At 53.2% G+C, this 19,020-nt stretch overlaps 1 protein-coding gene across 1 annotated transcript in view; it reads right to left on the bottom strand.

Annotated features, from left to right (window-relative positions):
* LOC147090660 (cornifelin homolog) overlaps positions 1 to 17,905 on the bottom strand; it is a 50,772-nt gene extending 32,867 nt beyond the window's left edge. Inside the window, exon 1 of the mRNA XM_085977434.1 lies at positions 17,798 to 17,905. The gene's annotated coding sequence lies outside the window, so the exon portion shown is untranslated. The remainder of the gene's footprint in view (positions 1 to 17,797) is intronic.
* Between the last annotated feature and the right edge of the window lie 1,115 nt (positions 17,906 to 19,020).

Raw genomic sequence — 19,020 nt, 5'->3', positions numbered from 1 at the left:
GCACTGTCGGGGGGGCAGTACTGAGGGAGTGCCGCACTGTCAGAGGGGCACTACTGAGGGAGCACTGCACTGTCGGAGGGGCAGTACTGAGGGAGCGCCGCACTGTCGGAGGTGCCATCTTTCGGATGAGACGTTAAACCGAGTCCCCGTCTGTTCTCTCGGGTGGACGTAAAAGATCCCATGGCATTATTTCGAAGAAGAGCAGGGGGGAGTTCTCCCTTGTGTCCTGGGACCAATATTTATCCCTCAACCAACATAACAAAAACAGATTACCTGGTTATTATCACATTGCTGTTTACGGGACCTTGCTGTGCACAAGTTGGCTGCTGCGTTTCCCACATTACCACAGTGACTACACTTCAAAGAGTACTTCATTGGCTGTGAAGCGCTTTGAGACGTCCGGTGGTTGTGAAAGGCGCTATAGAAATGCAAGTCTTTCTTTCTATCAAGCTGAGTAAGAAATGCACTGTTTTTAAAATTAATTTTAGACATAATTAAAAATTCTCTCCAACCCTTGAGATTTCGCAGTAACTGTCAGTACACAGCGCAATTGTGGGAGGCCATTTATGTTCAATGAATTAGCACTGGTATTATACTCTAAACTAACGTTCATGCTCGCTGATGTTATACTGTATTATAAGAACCGGTCAATTCTTATCAACCCCAGCAACAAGTTTCACGTTAAGTAAGTAAAACACAAAATAATAATCAACATAAAGGTTATTCTTCGCGCCCTGTCTGCAACCTTCTCCAACGCCTCTCCACCGTCGTCCAGCTGGGTGGGACTGCACTCGCCTGGTTCCATTCTTATCTATCTAATCGTAGCCAGTGAATCAACTGCAATGGCTTCTCTTCCCACTCCTGCATCGTTACCTCTGGTGTCCCCCAAGGATCTAGCCTCGGCCTACTCCTATTTCTCATCTACGATTTGCCCCTCGGTGACATCATCTGAAAACACAGCCTCAGCTTCCACATGCACGCTGATGACGCCCAGCTCTACCTCACCACCACTTCACTCGACCCCTCCACAGTCTCTAAATTGTCAGACTGCTTGTCCGACATCCGGTTCTGGATGAGCAGAAATTTCCTTCAACAGACAGTCCCCGCCACAAAGTCCGTTGCCTAGCCCCCAACTCCAGCCCTCTCCCTAACACCTGTCTGAGACTGAACCAGACTGTTCACAACCTTTGCCACATATTGACCCTGAATTGAGTTTTCGACCAAATATCGGCGGCATAACTAAGACAGTCTATTTCTACCTCCGTAACATCACCCATCTCCGCCCACTGCTTCAGGTCATCTGCTGCTGAAAGCCGTATCTGATTTTAAATTGATATAGAGAGAGTGGGATTAGACTGGGTGGGATATTAAAGGGTACAGGGAGTGAGCAGGAGAGTGAGATTAGACTGGGTGGGATATTAAAGGGTATGGGGAGTGAGCAGAAGAGTGGGATTAGACTGGGTGGGATATTAAAGGGTATGGGGAGTGAGCGGGAGAGTGGGATTAGACTCGGTGGGATATTAAAGGGTATGGGGAGTGAGCAGGAGAGTGAGATTAGACTGGGTGGGATATTAAAGGGTACAGGGAGCGAGGGGAAGAGAGAGATTAGACTGGGTGGGATATTAAAGGGTACAGGGAGTGAGCAGGAGAGTGAGATTAGACTGGGTGGGATATTAAAGGGTTCAGGGGTGAGGAGGAGAGTGGGATTAGACTGGGTGGGATATTAAAGGGTATGGGAGTGAGGGGAAGAGAGAGATTAGACTGGGTGGGATATTAAAGGGTACGGGGAGTGAGCAGGAGAGTGGGATTAGACTGGTTGGGATATTAAAGGGTATGGGGAGTGAGCAGGAGAATGGGATTAGATTGGGTGGGATATTAAAGGGTACGGGGAGTGAGCAGGAGAGTGGGATTAGACTGGGTGGGATATTAAAGGGTGTGGGGAGTGAGCAGGAGAATGGGATTAGATTGGGTGGGATATTAAAGGATACAGGGAGTGAGTGGGAGAGTGGGATTAGACTAGGTGGGATATTAAAAGGTATGGGGAGTGAGCAGGAGAATGGGATTAGATTGGGTGGGATATTAAAGGATACAGGGAGTGAGTGGGAGAGTGGGATTAGACTAGGTGGGATATTAAAGGGTATGGGGAGTGAGGGGAAAGTGGGATTAGACTGGGTGGGATATTAAAGGGTATGGGGAGTGAACGGGTGGGTGGGATTAGACTGGGTGGGATATTAAAGGATACAAGGAGTGAGGGGAAAGCGGGATTAGACTGGGTGGGATATTAAAGGGTATGGGGAGTGAGCGGTGATGCGCTATCAATCACTCATAAAAGACGGAGAGTTAGGAGAGTAACTAAAGGCTTTTATTAGCAAAGAACAGAGCATGCCTCTCGTGGTTGACTGGGTTCCAAGAAGGCAGGGGGCTAAAGGGCAATCACCTTTATACCTGGGCCTGTGGGTGGAGCCAGGGGCGGAGCCAGCAGAGACATGCTGAGGCATGCATAGGTACAACAGTGTGCAACAACAACAACAACAGTGAATAACAATAACAGTGGTTTACCACATTCACCCCTTGTTTAAAATTGAGTGCGGCGGGGTGAAGTGTACTAAAGGTTCGTGTAAGTAAGTCTATCAGGTGGCCTTGTATGCCGTCCTGATCGCCGTGGTGGCGGCGGTGATGGTGCAGCATCCAACGTTGAATCTGGCGTCTCATTGAGTGGTTGGGTGGTCAATGACGGGTCCTGGGGCTGCGGCATGCCGTCTAGCGGGGTTGGGTTGTGGGTAGTGGTGGATGGCAATGGTAGTGTTTCAGGGGCACCCGAAGGTGCGAGATCTCGTGTGGGGGCTGTGTCCTCCCGCCCGTCCGGGTACGCTACGTAAGCGTACTGGGGGTAGGCGTGGGTAGTGGTGGGTGGCGAGGGAGGTGTTTCGGGAGCACCCAAAGGTGCGAGGTCTCGTATGGAGACTGTGTCCTCCCGCCCGTCCGGGTACACCACGTAAGCATACTGAGGGTTGGCATGGAGGCGGCTCACCCTCTCGACCAGGGGGTCCGTCTTATGGGACCTCACGTGCTTCCGCAGTAGGACGGGTCCTGGAGAAGTCAGCCATGTCGGTAACGAGATCCCCAATGTGGACTTCCTGGGGAAGGAGAACATTCTCTCGTGAGGGGTAGCATTGGTGGCTGTACAGAGCAGTGACCGAATGGAATGGAGCGCCGCAGGGAGGACTTCCTGCCAGCGAGAGGTCGGAAGGCCCTTAGATTTCAAGTTTAAAAGGACTGCCTTCCAGACCGTCGCATTCTCCCTTTCCACCTGGCCATTCCCCCGGGGGTTGTAGCTGGTGGTCCTGCTTGTAGCAATACCTCTCGAGAGCAGGTATTGCCGAAGTTCGTCGCTCATAAAGGATGAGCCCCTGTCGCTATGAATATAGCTAGGGAAACCGAACAAGGCGAAGAGGTCATTCAGACATTTAATGACCGTGGTACTGGTCATGTCTGAGCAAGGGATGGCAAACGGGAAACGGGAGTACTCGTCAATTATGTTGAGGGAGTACACATTGCGGTCGGAGGAGGGGAGGGGCCCTTTAAAATCGACGCTCAGCCGTTCAAAGGGGCGCGTGGCTTTGATCAGGCTTGCTCTGTCTGGCCTATAAAAATGCGGTTTGCACTCGGCACAGATTTGGCAGTTCCTGGTCATGGTCCTGACCTCCTCGATGGAGTAGGGCAGGTTACGGGATTTGATGAAGTGAAAAAACCTGGTGACCCCCGGGTGGCAGAGGTCATTGTGGAGGGTCTTCAGTCTATCGACCTGCGCGTTGGCGCATGTACCACGTGATAGGGCATCTGGGGGCTCATTGAGTTTCCCGGGCCGGTACAAGATATCGTAATTGTAGGTGGAGAGTTCGATTCTCCACCTCAAGATCTTGTCGTTCTTGATTTTGCCCCTCTGCTTATTATTAAACATAAAAGCTACTGAACGCTGGTCAGTGAGCAGGGTAAATCGTTTTCCGGCCAGGTAATGCCTCCAATGTCGCACAGCTTCCACAATGGCCTGGGCCTCCTTTTCGACAGAGGAGTGTCGAATCTCGGGGCCCTGGAGGGTCCTTGAGAAAAAGGCCATGGGTCTCCCCGTCTGGTTAAGGGTTGCAGCTAGGGCAAAGTCGGGTGCGTCGCTCTCCACTTGGAAAGTGATGGACTCGTCCACTGCGTGCATCGTGGCCCTCGCAATATCTCTTTTTATGAGAGTGAAGGCTGCACAGGCCTCTGCTGCCAGGGGGAAGGAGGTGGACTTGATGAGGGGTCTGGCTTTGTCCGCATAGTTGGGCACCCACTGAGCATAGTACGAGAAAAACCCTAGGCATCTCTTCAGTGCTTTTTGGCAGTGGGGGAGGGGGAGCTCCATAAGGGGGCGCATCCTGTCGGGGTCGGGGCCGATGACTCCGTTCTCCACTACACAGCCGAGAATGGCAAGGCGCTTGGTACAAAACATACATTTGTCCTTGTTGTATGTTAGGTTCAGCCGCTGGGCCGTACGGAGGAATTTCTCTAGATTAACATCATGGTCCTGCTGGTCGCGGCCGCAGATGGTGACGTTGTCTAGATAGGGGAAAGTGGCCTGGAGTGCGTTCTGGTCAACCATCCGGTCCATCTCCCGTTGGGAGACTGAAACCCCGTTGGTGACGCCGAAGGGAACTCTGAGGAAGTGGTAGAGACGACCGTCAGCTTCAAAAGCTGTGTACTGGCGGTCCTCAGCCCTGATGGGGAGCTGGTGGTATGCCGACTTCAGATCAATCGTCGAGAACACCCGGTATTGTGCTATCTGATTGACCATGTCAGATATGCGGGGGAGTGGGTATGCATCTAGCTGGGTGTAGCGATTGATCGTCTGGCTGTAGTCAATAACTAGGCGCTGTTTTTCGCCAGTCTTCACTACCACCACTTGTGCTCGCCACGGGCTGGTGCTACTTTCAATAATCCCTTCCTTCAGGAGTCTCGCTACCTCGGATTTAATGAAGCTCCTATCCCCGGCACTGTAACGCCTGCTTTTGGTAGCGATGGGCTTACAGTCGCGGGTGAGGTTAGCGAACAAGGATGGGGGGGGGACTTTAAGGGTGGAGAGGCTGCAAATGTTGCGCGGCGGGCGATTTAAAAGCTGCTGGCTGCAGGCTGTGAGTGGGGGGAGGGGTCCGTCGTATGCTAATGTGACACTCTTAAGGTGGCACTGAAAATCCAACCCCAGTAGAACGGCAGCGCAGAGATGGGGCAGGACCAGGAGTTTAAAATTTTTGTATTCTGTGCCCCTTACTGAAAGGGTCACTACACAGTAGCCACCGACGTCCGCTGACTGGGCTTTGGAAGCCAAAGAGATCCGATGGCGCGTCGGCAGGACCGGGAGAGAGTAACTGCGCACCGTGTCAGGGTGGATAAAGCTCTCCGTGCTCCCGCTGTCAAAAAGGCAGGTAGTGGCGCGGCCGTTTACCGTAATGTCCATCATGGACCTGGACAGTTGATGAGGGAGAGATTGGTCCAGCGTCACGGAGGCCAGCGTATGGTCGAGCGAGTCGATGTGGTCGTCAGATGAGGCGGTGGTTGAGTCCGGGTCCCCCGTGGTTGAAGTTGGAGACGTCCAAGATGGCGGACAAGATGGCGGCGCCCATGATCCCGATCCCCACGCGGCTGGGGTAGCCCAAGATGGCGGACAAGATGGCTGCCCCCACGGTTCACACGCGGCGCTGCTGGCGTTAGCGGTTTTACCTTTGCAGGCGCTGACATAGTGTCCTTTCTTCCCGCAGCTGGAGCAGGTAGCGTTTCTCGCCGGGCAGCGTGCTCTGGGGTGTTTTGCCTGGCCACAAAAATAACATTTCTGTGCCTTGGACATCGCAGCAGCAGTTGAAGGTGGCGGTCCCATGACCCAAGGTTGTGGCGTCCACGTTGCGGAGCAGTTAGGGGAGAAGGCGTCCATATTCCAGGACGCGACGACCTACGCGGCGGCTATCGATCTGCTAAAAGGGCAATACGCACGCCCGGTAAATACGGTCTATGCCCGGCACCTCTTAAGATCCCGCAGACAGCAGCCCGGGGAATCGGTGGAGGCCTTCCTACGGGCACTACGGATACTCAGCCGAGGCTGCGATTGCAAAGAAGTATCAGCCGCAGCACACACGGAGGGACTGATCCGAGATGCTTTCGTTGCGGGCCTAAGGTCCGACTACTCCCGGCAGAGACTGTTGGAAAAGGGAGAAATGGACCTGAGAAAGGCAGTGTCCCTTGCGCTCTCGCTCGACGCGGCCCACAGGAATATGGACGCCTTCTCCCCTAACCGCTCCGCAACGCACCTTTGAGGCCAGGATTTCCAGCTTGTTTTCGTCCAGGGTCACGGTTGAGGCTTGCAGGTAGGCCTCGAAGCAACGCAGCCAATGCGCGAATTTGGTAGCCGAACCCGATTCTTGGGGGTCTAGGTCCAGGCATGTTGGTCTGAGGGCTCGCAGCAGCTCCTGCTGCTCAGCGTTTGTTGTCGACATTTTGTTTTTGCTAATAAAATTGATGCGCTATCAATCACTCATAAAAGACGGAGAGTTAGGAGAGTAACTAAAGGCTTTTATTAGCAAAGAACAGAGCATGCCTCTCGTGGTTGACTGGGTTCCAAGAAGGCAGGGGGCTGCAGGGCAATCACCTTTATACCTGGGCCTGTGGGTGGAGCCAGGGGCGGAGCCAGCAGAGACATGCTGAGGCATGCAAAATGTGGTAAACCACGTTCACTATCGTATCACTGTTAGTAGTTAGCACTGTTCACCACTGTTCGTTATAACTGTATCACTGACCACTATTGTATCACGGTACGAGGTCGCCTCTTGCCACACTGCTATACCTGGGATGACCACTGCCGACTCCGCCTTGGCTCCACCCACCAGGCCAGGTATAAAGGTGAGCGACTGGCTGGTATTCCTCCTGCTTGGATCGGATCACCCACGAGAGTGGGCTCTGTTATTTAGTCAATAAAAACCTTTAGTCACCTTCGTAACTCTTCGCCTTTTATTGGAGGAATTGATAGGTATATCAATTTTATTGACTAAATTTAATGATGTCCGACAACGAGTCACAACCGGCGGAGGAGCCACCAGCGCAGCTCCCAGGAGCACAGCCACACCAGCCAGCTTGGCTGCGAGCCCTCAGACCGCCGTACCTGGACCTGAACCCACGAGCAGCAAACTCAGCCGCAGACTTTAAACACTGGCTGGTCTGCTTCGAATCATACCTGAGAGAATCCAGCGTCCCTCAGGCATCCAAACTAAGTGTCCTGCAGGCACAACTGAGCCCGAGAGTATACACTCTCATCGAGGACATGACTACCTACGAGACCGCCATCAACCTGCTGAAACAGAAGTACCGGACCCCGGTAAACTACATGTACGCTAGGCACCTCCTAAGATCACGGCCGCAACAGCCAGGAGAATCAGTAGCCGAATTCTCACAGGCGCTATATGCACTCGCCAGGAACTGTGACTTTAAATCGGTGTCGGCAGCCGAAAATACTGAAGATAATATCCGCGACGCATTCCTGAAAGGCCTACGGTCCGAGTACTCACGGCAAAGACTGCTGGAAGCTAAAGACCTCAGCATGGAAAAAGCTGAAGCCCTCGCTATCTCCCTGGAAGTGGCCCACCAAGATCAGGAAGCATTCACCAGGTACTGCTCGCGACCCTGGGACTCGGGCCCGACCCCTACCACAGCACCCTTCCCAGTGCCGCCCCCGGGACCTACCTCTGCGTCGGCGTCCCGGACCCGACCGGCCCCGCCACCCCCGGCACCGGCCCCGACATCGGGCATCCGCGATCGGGCCGCCGGCTGTTTTTTTTGTGGCCAGGAGAAGCACCCGAGGTCGCGCTGCCCAGCCAAGAACTCCATATGCAAAACCTGCCTGAAGAAAGGCCACTTCTCCAAGGCCTGCAGGAGCGGATCCTCAGAGGCCAGCAGTGCCGCATGCGAACTATGGGGCGGCCATCTTCGTTTAGGGCAACTGAGGCCAGCATCCCCACACATGAGTCATGGGGCGGCCATCTTTGTTTAGGGCAACTGAGGCCAGCATCCCCACACATGAGTCTTGGGGGCGGCCATCTTTGATTAAGGCAACCGACCCCAATAGTGCCTCATGGGGCCCTACCTCGTGGGAGACGCCATTTTACTCACCACGCCCGACCGCCTCGCCCGCAGATGACAACGACTCGCTCAGCTACACACTAGCTTCCGTCACCCTGGACCAAGCCCGCCCGCACCATCTGTCCAAGTCAATGATGGACATCAAAGTGAACGGCCACGCCACGACCTGCCTGTTCGACAGCGGAAGCACGGAGAGCTTCATCCACCCAGACACGGTGAGCCACTACTCCCTCTCTGTCCTACCAACGCGCAGCCGAATCTCGATGGCATCGAGGTCCCACGCCACGGACATCAGCGGCTACTGTGTCGTGACCCTGTCGGTTAAGGGCACGGAGTATAAAAACTTTAAACTCCTCGTCCTCCCCCATCTCTGCGCCGCCGTCCTACTAGGGCTGGACTTCCAATCCCACCTCCAAAGCGTAACCCTAGCATACGGTGGACCCCTCCCCCCACTCACAGTCAACAACCAGCAAACGTTAAACCGCCCACCGCGTAACACCTGCAGCCTCTCCACCCTCAAGGTCCCGCCACCCTCTCTGTTTGCTAACCTTACCCCTGACTGCAAACCCGTCGCTACCAAGAGCAGGCGGTATAGCGCCGGGGACAGAGCCTTCATTAGCTCTGAGGTGCGGCGCCTCCTGAAGGAGGGCATTATCGAGGGGAGCAGCAGCCCCTGGCGTGCCCAGGTCGTAGTCGTAAAGACCGGCGATAAAAACCGCCTGGTCATCGACTACAGCCAGACCATAAACAGATATACCCAGCTGGACGCATACCCCCTCCCCCGCATATCTGACATGGTCAATCAGATTGCACAGTATAAAGTATTCTCGACCATCGACCTGAAGTCGGCCTACCACCAACTCCCTATCCACCCTGAGGACTGCCAGTATACCGCCTTCGAGGCGAATGGGCGCCTATACCACTTCCTTAGGGTCCCCTTCGGTGTCACTAATGGGGTCTCGGTCTTCCAAAGGGAGATGGACCAGATGGTTGACCAGAACGAACTGCAGGCTACATTCCCCTACCTAGATAACGTCACTATCTGCGGCCGCGACCGGCAGGAACATGACGCGAATCTGGAGAAATTCCTCCGTACGGCCCAACGGCTGAACCTCACCTACAATAAGGAGAAATGCGTGTTTAACACCACGCGCCTTGCCATCCTCGGCTGCGTAGTGGAGAACGGAATCATCGGCCCCGACCCAGAAAGAATGCGCCCCCTCATGGAGCTACCCCTCCCCCACTGCCCTAAAGCACTTAGGAGAACCCTGGGGCTTTTCGCCTACTATGCCCAATGGGTACCCAATTACGCGGACAAAGCCAGACCCCTCCTGAAAGCCACTTCCTTCCCCCTCACGGAGGAGGCGTGCGCGGCCTTCTCCCTCATTAAGGGAGACATAGCCAAGGCCACGATGCACGCAGTGGACGAGTCCATCCCCTTTCAGGTGGAGAGCGACGCATCCAACTTCGCCTTAGCCGCCACCCTAAACCAGGAGGGGAGGCCAGTGGCCTTCTTCTCAAGGACCCTACAGGGCCCCGAGATCCGACATTCGTCGGTCGAGAAAGAGGCCCAGGCGATCGTGGAGGCAGTACGGCGCTGGAGGCACTACCTGGCAGGCAAACGATTTACCCTCCTCACCGACCAGCGTTCGGTGGCTTTCATGTTTAATAACAAGCTGAAGGGCAAAATCAAGAATGACAAGATTTTGAGATGGAGAATCGAGCTCTCCACCTACGATTATGAGATCTTGTCCCGGCCAGGCAAGCTGAACGAATCCCCTGATGCCCTTTCACGAATGACATGCGCCAGCGCGCATATCGATAGGCTTCAGACCCTCCACGACCAGCTCTGCCACCCCGGAGTCACCAGACTCTACCATTTCATTAAGGCCCGCAACCTGACCTACTCCATCGAGGAGGTCAGGACCATGACCAGGAACTGCCAGACCTGTGCGGAGTGCAAACCGCACTTCTATAGGCCGGACCGAGCAAGCCTGATCAAGGCCACCCGCCCCTTCGAGCGCCTGAGCATCGACTTTAAGGGGCCCCTCCCGTCCTCTGACCGTAATGTGTACTTCCTCAACATCGTTGATGAGTACTCCCATTTCCCCTTTGCCTTCCCCTGCCCCGACATGACCAGTAGCACGGTCATTAAGTGCCTGAATGCCCTCTTCGCCTTGTTCGGGTTCCCGAACTATATACACAGCGACCGGGGCTCCTCCTTCATGAGCGAGGAACTCCGGCAATTCCTCCTAGAGAGAGGTATTGCAGCAAGCAGGACCACCAGCTACAACCCCAGAGGTAACGGTCAGGTGGAAAGACAGAACGCGACGGTATGGAAGGCCGTCCTCTTAGCCTTAAAGTCTAAGGGCCTCCCAACCTCCCGCTGGCAAGAAGTCCTCCCGACAGCGCTGCACTCCATCCGGTCATTACTTTGCATGGCCACTAACACCACCCCCCATGAACGAATGTTCGTTTTCCCCAGGAAGTCGACTACGGGAACCACTCTACCAACCTGGCTGACCGCCCCGGGGCCGGTCTGGCTGCGGAAACACGTGAGGACCCATAAAACGGACCCCCTGGTCGAGAGGGTGAACCTCCTGCACGCCAACCCCCAGTACACCTACGTGGCTTACCCAGACGGGCGGGAGGACACTGTCTCCCTACGAGACCTCGCACCCTCAGCCGATCCGGAAACACCGCCACCACCCCCCGCAACCTCAGTCCAGGTAGACGGCATGCCGGAACCCCACGAGCCCTCGCCGACCACGCAAACACCAGCATCAACACCGGATAAGGCACCAGCACCGGATAAGGCAACACCACCGCTGCGCCGATCGGAGAGGCTTACGAAGCCTCCGGACAGACTGACCTACCAGAATTGGTAGTACACTTCACCCCGCCGGACTTAATTCTAAACAAGGGGTGAATGTGGTAAACCACGTTCACTATCGTATCACTGTTAGTAGTTAGCACTGTTCACCACTGTTCGTTATAACTGTATCACTGACCACTATTGTATCACGGTACGAGGTCACCTCTTGCCACACTGCTATACCTGGGATGACCACTGCCGACTCCGCCTTGGCTCCACCCACCAGGCCAGGTATAAAGGTGAGCGACTGGCTGGTATTCCTCCTGCTTGGATCGGATCACCCACGAGAGTGGGCTCTGTTATTTAGTCAATAAAAACCTTTAGTCACCTTCGTAACTCTTCGCCTTTTATTGGAGGAATTGATAGGTATATCACATAGGTACAACAGTGTGCAACAACAACAACAACGGTGAACAACAATAACAGTAGTTTACCACAAGCGGGAGAGTGGGATTAGACTGGGTGGGATATTAAAGGGTACAGGGAGTGAGTGGGAGAGTGGGATTAGACTGGGAGGGATATTAAAGGGTACAGGGAGTGAGTGGGAGAGTGGGATTAGACTGCGTGGGATATAAAGGGTATGGGGAGTGAGTGGGAGAGTGGGATTAGACTGGGTGGGATATTAAAGGGTATGGGGAGTGAGTGGGAGAGTGGGATTAGACTGCGTGGGATATTAAAGGGTATGGGGAGTGAGTGGGAGAGTGGGATTAGACTGAGCGGGATATTAAAGGGTATGGGGAGTGAGCGGGTGGGAGGGATTAGACTGGGTGGGATATTAAAGGGAATGGGGAGTGAGCGGGTGGGAGGGATTAGACTGGGTGGGATATTAAAGGGAATGGGGAGTGAGCGGGAGAGTGGGATTAGACTGGGTGGGATATTAAAGGGTATGGGGAGTGAGCGGGAGAGTGGGATTAGACTGGGTGGTATATTAAAGGGTATGGGGAATGTGCGGGAGAGTGGGATTAGACTGGGTGGGATATTAAAGGGTATGGGGAGTGAGCGGGAGAGTGGGATTAGACTGGGTGGGATATTAAAGAGTATGGGAAGTGAGCAGGAGAGTGGGATTAGACCAGGTGGGATATTAAAGGGTATGGGGAATGTGCGGGAGAGTGGGATTAGAATGGGTGGGATATTAAAGGGTACGGGGAGTGAGCGGGAGTGTGGGATTAGACTGGGTGGGTTATTAAAGTGTATGGCGAGTGAGCAGGAGAGTGGGATTAGATTGGGTGGGATATTAACGTTTACAGGGAGTAAGCGGAAGAGTGGGATTAGACTTGGTGGGATATTAAAGGGTATGCGGAGTGAGCAGGATAGTGGGATTAGACTTGGTGGGATATTAAAGGGTATGGGGAGTGAGCAGGGGAGTGGGATTAGACTGGGTGGGATATTACAGTGTATGGGGAGTGAGTGTGAGAGTGGGATTAGACTGGGTGGGATATTACAGGGTATGGGGAGTGAGTGGGAGAGTGGGATTAGACTGGGTGGGATATTACAGGGTATGGGGAGTGGGCAGGAGAGTGGGATTAGACTGGGTGGGATATTATAGGATATGGGGAGTGGGCAGGAGATTGGGATTAGACTTGGTGGGATATTAAAGGGTACGGGGAGTGAGCAGGGGAGTGGGATTAGACTGGGTGGGATATTAAAGGGTACGGGGAGTGAGCAGGAGAGTGAGATTAGACTGGGTGGGATATTAAAGGGTATGGGGAGTGAGCGGGAGAGTGGGATTAGACTTGGTGGGATATTAAAGGGTACGGGGAGTGAGCAGGGGAGTGGGATTAGACTGGGTGGGATATTAAAGGGTATGGGGAGTGAGCAGGAGAGTGGGATTAGACTTGGTGGGATATTACAGGGTATGGGGAGTGAGCAGGAGAGTGGGATTAGACTGGGTGGGATATTATAGGATATGGGGAGTGGGCAGGAGATTGGGATTAGACTGGGTGGGATATTAAAGGGTATGGGGAGTGAGCAGGGGAGTGGGATTAGACTGGGTGGGATATTATAGGATATGGGGAGTGAGCAGGAGAGTGGGATTAGACTGGGTGGGATATTACAGGGTATGGGGAGTGAGTGTGAGACTGGGATTAGACTGGGTGGGATATTATAGGATATGGGGAGTGGGCAGGAGATTGGGATTAGACTGGGTGGGATATTAAAGGTTACGGGGAGTGAGCAGGGGAGTGGGATTAGACTGGGTGGGATATTACAGGGTACGGGGAGTGAGCAGGAGAGTGGGATTAGACTGGGTGGGATATTATAGGATATGGGGAGTGGGCAGGAGATTGGGATTAGACTGGGTGGGATATTACAGGGTATGGGGAGTGAGCAGGGGAGTGGGATTAGACTGGGTGGGATATTACAGGGTATGGGGAGTGAGCAGGAGATTGGGATTAGACTGGGTGGGATATTAAAGGGTACGGGGAGTGAGCAGGGGAGTGGGATTAGACTGATATGGAGAATGACACCAGCACAGAATTGATCCACCTAATGGCCTGTTTCTGTGCCGGAGCTTTCCATGAAATCGTCTATTGTTATAGGGCCATTGTGCACCGGTAATTATTTCCTGCACCATTGAAGAGCCTGCCCAGAACCTGTGACATTGCCTGAAGAAACAATTCAGCAAGAACGAGGAACAAGGCCAACACAAAAAACATTGCACAGCTGAACCTCAACACCTTGCGCAATCAACAGGCTTTCCTCCGCCACTCCTACCTCCCAATGTTGTGCTTTGCACATAACAATCGGTGTTTTTCACTGAAATCTACCATTCATGGTTGATTAACTTTCTCACTGCCAACAATTAGGCAGGAGAAAGGCTCGTAAATGTTCGGCAACTGGTGATCAGGGTAACAGGGGTTCACCATGAAAGGAAACTTTCATTTGTATGTCGTCTCCAAGGGCCTCACAGAATTACATAGCTAGGATTACATAGGATGTACAGCACGGAAACAGGCCATTCGGCCCAACCAGGCCAGGCCGGCATTTATGCTCCACTCGAGCCTCCCTTCCTTATCTCACCCTTTCAACATATCCCTCTATTCCTTTCTCCCTCATGTACTTATCCAGCTTCCCCTTAAATGCATCGATACTATTCGCCTCAACCACTCCCTGTGGTAGCGAGTTCCACATTCTCCCCGCTCTCAGGCTAAACAGGTTTCTCCTGAACTCCCTATTGGATTTCTTGGTGACCGTCTTATATTGAATTAATCACTCCAAAATGTAGATCTTAGCTACAAGGACAGGTTGGAGAAGCTGGATTTGTTTTCATTAGAGCAAAGGAGGTTGAGGGGTGATTCAATCGAGGTGTACAAGATTGTGACGGGTTTGGATAGGCTAGACGGGGAAAGGCTGTTCCCACTAGTTGATGGTACAAGGACTAGGGGACACAGATTTAAGATTTTGAGGTAGGGATACAGGGGGGGACGTGAGGGAAAACTTTTTTAAGCAGCAACCTGGAACTCGCTGCCGACGGAAGTGGTGGAAGCGGAGACATGCAATGTTTTCAAGGGGAGACTGGGTAGGTACTTTAGGGAAATATACTTGCAGGGCTACGGGGATAGAGCGGGAGAATGGGACTGACTGGATTGCTCCACAGAGAGCCGGCACAGACTACGATGGGCCGAATGGCCTCCTTCTCTGCCGTTATGAGTCTATGACTCTATGACTATGACTCAATGACCAACACGGCAGCCATTTTGTACAAGCTGCATCAACAAGATGGCCGCTCAGGTAATCTGACAGTGTTGGTTGAGGGAGGAATCTTGGGCCAGGACGCCGGGAGAACGTCCTCAAACGGGATTATTAACGTCCATCTGAACGGGGCCCCGGTTCAACATCTCATCTGAAAGACTGAAAAGGTCTCAGAAAGGGACAAAACCATCGAGGGCAAGGAGCCAATCCCAGCAATCGTCACTACCTTACTTCCCGTAACCCTGGGTGACACACGCAAAACCCACCTCGATTAATGTCGTAATGGGTCTTCTGGCGGAGTCTAAGACCCAGTGCTCAGGTGCCTGTAGGGTCAGTGGGCTTAGATTTGATGCAGTGCTGTTAGGGAGGGAGTTCCAGGATTTTGACCCAGCGACGACGAAGGAACGGCTGGTATATTTCCAAGTCAGGATGGTGTGTGACGTGGAGGGGAACTTGGAGGCGGTGGTGTTCCCGTGCGCCTGCTGCCCTTGTCCTTCTAGGTGGTAGAGGTCGCGGGTTTGGGAGGTGCTGCCGAAGAAGCCTTGGCGAGTTGCTGCAGTGCATCTTGTAGACGGTACACACTGCAGCCACGGTGCGCCGGTGGTGGAGGGAGTGAATGTTTAAGGTGGTGGATGGGGTGCCAATCAAGTGGGGCTGCTTTGTCCTGGATGGTGTCGAGCTTCTTGAATGTTGTTGGAGCTCCACTCATCCAGGCAAGTGGAGAGTATTCCATCACACTCCTGGCTCTTCCTGCCCGTCCATGATATATCAGGAAAAAAACTCGGCATATCAACCAGCCATAGATTCATGGAGTCATACAGCACAGAAGGAGGCCATTCAGCCCATCGATTCTGTTCCGGCTCTCTGTAGAGCAATCCAGTCAGTCCCATTCCCCCACTCTATCCCCGTAGCCCTGCAAGTTTAGCTCCCTCAAGTGTCTATCCAGTCTCCCCTTGAAAACATTGAGAGGGAAAAATTGGGTATCGCCCATTTTGGAGCGCTAATATCGGCCCGGCGCTAATTATCACCACCCACTGCAAAATTCACCTCTATCGCCCCTGGAGGTGATTTGAGCGCTAAATCAGGCGCTACACACCTCTCTTAAGGCGCAGACATCAGGCAGCGAGGCGCTACCTCAGATCGCTACCGAAGCTCAGGCGATGTCCGTTACCATGGAATCCAGGCAGACTGGCACCGTCCAGTTCTTAAAGGGGAGGGGCCACCTTGCTGGCCAGCCACACCCTGCTCATTGCAGCCTTGAATCTCGGCCTGGAGAGACCTCTAAAGCAATTGTGTTGGAAGCACTAATGGATAGGCCCAGCGGTCAGGAACCTCAAAAGTGGTGCCGAGGGCCAAAACTCCTTAGGACAGCGTTAAAACCAAAAACTTTGCCGACAAGAAAAGGCAGGAAGCGCCCGCCTTTAAATAGCGCTCCCCCAGCACCTTCCCGACTTGAAAACGTTCCCCTCTACCTGTCGTTCCTAGCGGCAGGCGCTAAGGCAGGGGGCGCCACTCAATATCCGGTCCGGGGCACTACCGAGGCGTTGCACGCTCGACTGACGTCATGATCTGCGGGCGCAGGAGATCGTGGCGGTAGTGTTTAGCGCTGCTGCAAAACGACTGGTTAATTTCGCAAGCGACGCTAAAATCGTCGCACTCGGGCGCTAAGTTACTAGCGCCCCGTTAGCGCCCCCCCTCAGAGGCGCTAACCAACCGAAATTTTCCCCGAGTGTCTCCGCTTCCACCACTTCCATCGGCAGCGAGTTCCAAGTCCTCACCACTCGCTGCGTAAAAAAGTTTTTCCTCACATCCCCCCTGTATCTCTTGCTCAAAACTTTAAATCTGTGTCCCCTAGTCCTTGTACCATCAACTCGTGGGAACAGCCTTTCCCCGTCTAGCCTATCCAAACCCGTCATAATCTTGTACACCTCGATCAAATCACCCCTCAACCTCCTTTGCTCTAATGAAAACAAATCCAGCTTCTCCAACCTGTCCTTGTAGCTAAGATCCCCCATCCCCGGAACCATTCTGGTAAATCTCCTCTGCACCCTCTCAAGGACCTTCACATCCTTCCTAAAGTGTGGTGACCAGAACTGGACGCAATACTCCAGTTGTGGCCTAACCAGCGCTTTATAAAGGTTCAGCATAACGTCTCTACTTTTGTACTCAATACCTCTATTTATGAAGCCCAAGATCCCATATGCTTTGCTAACCACTCTCTCAGTATGTCCTGCCACCTTCAGGGACCTATGTACATTAACTCCCAGGTCCCTCTGTCCCTACACACTCTTTAAAACTGTGCCAGTAAGTGTATATTGCCTCTCCCTGTTCCTTCTGCCAAAATGCATCACCTCACACTTCTCTGTATTAAATTCCATCTGCCACTTGCCTGCCTATTCTGCTAGCCTTTCTATGTCCTGCTGCAGTCGATTGGTTTCATCCTCACTGTTTGCCACACCACCAAGTTTGGTGTCTTCTGTAAATTTAGAAATTCTACTCTGTATTCCAATATCCAGGTAATTTATATACATTAAAAAAAATCCCTTCCATCTTTCCGTAGCCAGCTTTGATTTATGTGCCAAAGTCCTGGAACTCCCTCCCTAACAGCACTGTGGGAGCACCTTCGCCACACGGACTGCACGGTTCAAGAAGGCGGCTCACCACCACCTTCTCAAGGGCAACTAGGAATGGGCAATAAATGCCGGTGATGCCCACATCACGAGAATCAATGTTTAAATAAAAAAGCACTAATGGGATCGCACTGCGAACCCTTGCCCTAACAGAGTCGCACTGTGCCCCCCGCGCACTAATGGGATCGCACTGTGCCCCCGATCGCACGGTGCCCACCTCGCATGAACGGGATCGCACTGTGCCCCCCGTGCACTAACGGGATCGCGCTGTGCCCCACCGCGCGCACTAATGGGATGGCACTGTGCCCCTGATCGCACGGTGCCCACCTCGCACGAACGGGATCGCACTGTGCCACCCTCGCACTAACGGGATCGCACTGTGCTCCCCTCGCACTAACGGGATCGCACTGCGCGCCCCCCTCGCACTAGCGGCTATGCGCCTCAGTACCTTGTCTGGAGGTAATCGCTGTCCGAATCTCGCAGAGTCCTCACTGCTGCAGGAGGTCAGGGAGGAAGCTCTCACCTGCTAGCTTGCGGAACGCTGAATGTGCCAGGGGAGACTTGATGTAAGCCTTTACATAAGGAGAACTGTTTGTGGTTTCAGTTTCAGGTAAACACAATTAAGTGTTATTTTAACCCTGGTGTGTCGGGGAGGAGATGTGCTCCACTGCCTGGTGACAGCTCTGCATGACTGTTTGTCCCCAACAGGCTCGCCGGCACCGGACAGACATTCCAATGTGGTGACGACCTTTTGTCATTAAGCACCTCAATCTCGTCGGGTGCAGGTGGGGTACACGCCGCGAAATTGGGATGCGGCCACGGTTGTAGCACACTTTGCGAAATGTCTGGGTACGGTTCGAAAGTGGTTGGGTTACCGCCGGGGTTAATGTTCAGTGTATTCGGGTCAACAACAACACAAAAATCAAACAGAAAGGCTTACATTTATATAGCGCCTTTCATGACCACCGGACATCCCAAAGCGCTTTACAGCCAATTAAGTACTTTTTGAAGTGTAGTCACTGTTGTAATGTCGGGAAACGTGGCCGCCAATTTGCGCATAGCAAGCTCCCACAATCAGCAACGTGACGGTGGTCAGATAATGTTTTAGTGATGTTGGTTGAGGGATAAATATTGGCCCCAGCACGCCGAGGAGAACTCCCCCTGCTCTTCTTCGAAATAGTGGCCGTGGGATCTTTTACGTCCACCCGCGAGAGGGCAGACGGGGCCTCGGTTTAACGCCTCGTCCGACAGACAGTGCAGCACTCCCTCAGTGCTGCACTGGGAGTGTCAGCCTAGACTTTGTGCTCAAGTCTCTGGAGTGGGACAGTGAACCTTCTGACTCAGAGGCGAGAATGCGACCCACTGAGCCACTGGCTGACACTGGGAAAAGTTGACATAGCAATTTACAATGGTACATGCTGACTAAAAGTCGTCACAGCAGGAAGTAAGGTTCGTGAGCCTCATGCAAGATTTGTATTAAGAACATAAGAAATAAGAGAAGTCACACAACACCAGGTTATAGTCCAACAGCTTTATTTGAAATCACAAGCTTTCGGAGCGCTGCTCCTTCATCACCTGACGAAGGAGCAGCGCTCCGAAAGCTTGTGATTTCAAATAAAGCTGTTGGACTATAACCTGGTGTTGTGTGACTTCTCACATTTGTCCACCCCA

The sequence above is a fragment of the Somniosus microcephalus genome, unplaced genomic scaffold, assembly GCF_052327205.1.
Source record: "Somniosus microcephalus isolate GS21.2 unplaced genomic scaffold, FLI_Smic_1.0 unresolved_chr4, whole genome shotgun sequence".
NCBI classification, from domain to species: domain Eukaryota; kingdom Metazoa; phylum Chordata; class Chondrichthyes; order Squaliformes; family Somniosidae; genus Somniosus; species Somniosus microcephalus.
Note: the sequence above shows the minus strand (reverse complement) of the source record. Positions and strands in the feature narration are given on the sequence as shown.